The sequence below is a fragment of the Palaemon carinicauda genome, chromosome 7 (genome assembly GCF_036898095.1).
Source record: "Palaemon carinicauda isolate YSFRI2023 chromosome 7, ASM3689809v2, whole genome shotgun sequence".
In the NCBI taxonomy this organism is placed as follows: Eukaryota; Metazoa; Arthropoda; class Malacostraca; order Decapoda; family Palaemonidae; genus Palaemon; species Palaemon carinicauda.
In genome coordinates, this window is record NC_090731.1 from 116,841,657 (window position 1) to 116,846,656 (window position 5,000).

A 5,000-nucleotide genomic window follows, 5' to 3' on the forward strand; every position below is an offset into this window, starting at 1 on the left:
TATCTGGAATCCTGACATCGTGAAACATTTCGAGTTCATAAGCCTATGGTACCTATTTTTATTAAGCATGTTTGTGGCAATTGAGAACAAACTTACACATTTATCTTTTTGAACAAAAAAGAAAATAGTGTGATATTCTGACTAATGAATCAAACCTAACAGAACCAATTTGGCCATTTAACAGAAGTGGATGGAAGAAATGGGTTCAGGGCTAAACCCAGTCAATGGGTCAGTGCAAAGGCAATTTTCGCTCCTTTCCAGTGAAACTTATATTTTTCTTTTGGGATTGAATTCTAAAAAATAAACTTTATGATACTAACACGCTTTTAGTAAACAATGAAACCTCGAAGATATAGTTCAATGCGTATTGATACCCGCATTAAAGATACGATCTTAACAAAATCTAAAATAAATATGGCAACACTGCCACAAAACTTCATTTCTTGAGACACTTAGGTTTCAGCTAATACCTAAAGGCAATTGTTAAACAGGAGGTCACAAACGAGCAATATTTAACATTTTCATTACATATCTCATTGTTATAGACAATCAGGGAAATATGGTCTCGAAAGATGCAAATAACAAATAGTTTCAGCGAAATACTACCACTATTTATCTAAAATAATATATAAGCTACAGTTCACATACATCTACTCCGAAATATTTGAGTTCCATAAAATCAGGATAGGTTACACTAAGCTACCTTAATGCTCTAATACAGTTTTAACATTGCTAATTTCCAGTGTAGATTTCATAGTGAAAAAGTAACTAAATGGGATTTTCTAAACTTACATGTGAACACTCACATCAGTTTGAAGTTCCACATGAATGGAAGTAAATGGCAAGAATGAATATTCATTTACGTGAAATAAACATTCATATATAAAATTGGAAAAATAAAACTAAATTTTTCCCAAGGCAGGTTCACCTAAAGCCAAGAAGATTGGTATACGTAAAAAAAAAAAAAAAAAAGATTTTACAGGCTTGGCGAGAGAATAGTCAGTAAAATTGGGTTTTCGTTTAAGCTCGATTCAGATTTCATCACATCATCTAGTAAATGAAAAGTAACAATCGATAATTGTTTATTAGAAGTATCCATACTAATCTAGCAGGCAGTGGGTTGACCAAGGCCACAGCCACCCGTTAAGATACTACCACTAGAGATTTATTGGATCCTTTGACTGGCCAGACAGTACTAAATTGGACCCCTCTCTCTGGTTACGGCTCGTTTTGTCTTTACCTATACATTCTTCCTACATTCTCCTCTGTCCTCATACACCTGACAATACTGAGATTACCAAACAATTATTATTTGCTCAAGGGGTTAACTACTGCAATGCAATTGTTCAGTGGCTACTTTCCTCTTGGTAAGGGTAGAAGAGACTCTTTAGTTATGGTAAGCAGCTCTTCTAGGAGGACACTCCAAAGTCAAACCATTGTTCTCTAGTCTTGGGTAGTGCCATAGCATCTGTACCATGACCTTCCACTGTCTTGGATTAAAGTTCTCTGGCTTGAGGGTACAATGAGGGAACACTGTTCTATCTTATTTCACTTCCTCTTTTGTTTTGCTTTAAGTTTTTATAGTTTATATATTAAAGATCTAATTTAATGTTAATGTTCTTAAATCATTTTATTTTGATTGTTTATTACTTTTCTTGTAGTTTATTTATTTCCTAGTTTTCTTTCCTGACTGGGCTTTTTTTTTCCTGTTGGAGCCCTTTGGCTTATATCTTACTTTCCCAACTAGGATTATAGCTTAGGATATAATAATAATAATAATAATAATAATAATAATAATAATAATAATAATAATAATAATAATAATAATAAGGGATTAGTTGTATAAGCCATGTCAGTGTCACGTAATATACTTGACACATTAATTTAAAAGAAATTATTCGTGAACATATGCCACAAAGCTTGTTTTCAAATCAAAACTGTTTTCTTTGATGAAACTAATTTTTTTTCTTTCTTTTTCTAATAATGTCATCTAGGTTGTCACTGATATGCAAGACTGCTGTTAGCACCCCATGCCAATGTAATGTTAGATTAGATGTTAAGAATGTGGTCCACGCTGGGGGATGGTTGGCGATGAGGAATTTGATACGTCAGGATCCCAAGCCGGGACCGGGGAGATCATTCAATGCCAAAGTTAACCGATGGAAAACCTTGCAGTTACTCTATGAAATGAGAGTTAAGAGAGGTTGGACAAAGTGGTGGTAGAAAGTAAAGTTGTAGGTTAAAAAGGAGGTGCAACTAGAAGTTCAAATAACATTGCAAGGGTAAACGATCTTAAGCTAATGGTTTCTCTCTCTCTCTCTCTCTCTCTCTCTCCCTCTCTCTCTCTCTCTCTCTCTCTCTCTCTCTCTCTCTCTCTCTCTCTCGTGTACTCAAAACATGAAAAAGTTATTAAACATCATATAGTTTATCTACTATATTGATACATGTTGCCCATATACAACAAAATATTCCTACATACGGTACATTTGTAAATAATCTTAAAATATCCCATAATCTAAACCTCTTGTAGAGTGGCCATACGCTAGCATTAAATTCAATCATAATAATCAATGGCAAAAGTAATTTTGACGGGGGTCTTTGCTTAGCATTTTCTCAAGTAGTTAATCATTGTCTTTACCAAGCGTAAAATAAAAACACCTTATAAACACGATGATTCGTCAGTTATAACTATCCAAAATTCACTTACTAATCCCGACCACAAATTGTTATTCGCCGTTAAGCCATCATTTCTAACTATATTTTCATCGCAATTCCTTAACTTGAAATGCATGATAACACAACAACACCTTGCATATTAGTCTCGCACATGTAGTTGTTGGCTTGCAGATCCTATAAGCCAAAACTCACCACAAACCCTAACTTCAAAATCCTTTCTCTATAACCTCCAACTTGAAATTTGACCTCAACACCCAAGAAGTAATAAACGCAATTCCAGGTTAGAGCTCAAGACCCGGACACTAACTCGAAACCATTCAGGCGTCGGTACATTGTTAAATCCTATAGATGAATCAGAAGATAAGAGGCGTTGGTGGTTCGCACATGAAGGTTAGGCCTATTCGCACTGTATTCGCCGATCCCAATTGGCAGTCAGCTAAGTAAATACGGGTACAAAGGCCGTTAACCACATTGCCACCATTACCTAAAAATTCCTTTCAAAATTGTTCCGCAATTGTATTAAGATTATAAATATTCATTATTAAACTAAGATGGGGAGATTGTCAAATTCCAAGTGGTAACCATGAACCATTTGCAAAATTAGTACGGAACCATTTATTACAGGCCGAAAATTTTTACTATGTACTTTCGTCATAGTATTCCTATACAATCAAGTACCACAATTTCGTATAGAATATCCATCACCGTTATTTGTTTAAACAGTTACTTCATATCACACACTCTAAATCCACGTGGTCAAGGATTTCCGTTAACTACTGAAATTGCCGGGCAAAATTGGACAATTCGTTACACTCAATTGTCCTCAAGGCGTCAAGGTTACCATTCTGGCTCAGCTGACTAGTCATGATTGTTAGGAGAGAAATGGATGTGTTGTGTGTTTTTACTATTAAACATTAGTGTATACAGTAGACTTTTCATATATATATATATATATATATATATATATATATATATATATATATATATATATATATATATATATATATATATATATATATATATATATATATATATATATATATGGTTAATATCAATGTCTGTGCATCCATGCGAAAACAAAGTAAATTAAAAACACACATACACAAGCAAAAAGAATAATTTGTCGGTCACACCACATTCATCAATGCATAAATTTATCATTGAAAAAACAAATCTAAAAACACGAATGCTTTGAAAAGCTTCCAACAGTCAACTCAAACAACAAAAGTACTTTCGCAAGTTTACCGCTGGGCACATGAGCGACACAGCACAGATCTCTTCCGAAAGGGACGTGCACACACTTACACTGTTCTGTTCACACTGACTAAACTTTCGAGAGAATCGAGACAGTGTCTGCGTCCGACTCCGACACAGTGTGTCGTCTCGTGAAGAATTGGGAACTCGGGGAGGGGAAGACTCCAGACTCCCGAGAGCGGAGTGCGATAGAGGCTGTTGGCTTACGGCAGATGCCTGACGGTCGGAGTTCCTTTGCAACCAGCGCCGTATCGCCAATTGCTAGTTAGCACCATAGCTGATCATAATATGTACATGTTTTTAATTTGCCAACTTTAATTAATTCATTGTGAAATCCAATGACACAAAAAATTTCATATGCAATGTTCTGATATAATAAAAGGAAGTTTAAAAAAACCTACCAAACTTTATACCTTTCCAGACTTCACATGCGGGTAGTGTGAAATACGAGTTGCCAGGTACTTATAATTATGTAAAATTCGTAATCGTGCTATACCGTGCAACGCGAAATGGGATTATGGGTGCACCGAAACACAAATATCACTTTATTAACAATCGTTTAGATTTTTGTCGATATTTAAAGGCATCTTCTGAAACAGCAGGTGAAACTTGTATTACGCCACAATCTGATCACCTGCATTGGTTACCTGCTTCCAGGCAAGTTCACTAGACTGGCGCCAGAGTCAATAACAATGATTTAAGATTCGACATCTGACCTACTAATTAATTTATTACACTGACGTTCACAGCATGCAGACTCTGTGTAAAAGGAATTTGCTGGTATCAATGATTACTTTCAAGGTCATAACGAGTCTACTGTCTTTTAAATTTTGTACTCACATAATCTTCCAAATATAATAAAATAAACGGAATAGGGCGTCTGACAAAGTTAGACTTACAGCACCGGTGTACCTCCATAATTCGGTCTGTTCCGCTGGGGGATCATTTTCAAACCCTGCGGGTGATATATCAAGCACATCAGCACCAAGATCAAATACGATGATTTCACTACTTACACTACAAATCGATGTACTAACATCATTACATTTGCATACCATTCATTGACTTCA

General features: G+C 35.4%; 1 protein-coding gene across 4 annotated transcripts in view; it reads right to left on the reverse strand.

Annotated features, from left to right (window-relative positions):
• LOC137643990 (lachesin-like) overlaps window positions 1-4,079 on the reverse strand; it is a 225,513-nt gene extending 221,434 nt beyond the window's left edge. For 2 of the 4 annotated variants that reach the window (XM_068376834.1, XM_068376835.1), the window contains exon 1: window positions 3,922-4,074. The gene's annotated coding sequence lies outside the window, so the exon portion shown is untranslated. Of the gene's footprint in view, window positions 1-3,907 lie in introns of all 4 variants that reach the window. The other 2 variants (XM_068376833.1, XM_068376836.1) reach the window with 2 other exon arrangements.
• Between the last annotated feature and the right edge of the window lie 921 nt (window positions 4,080-5,000).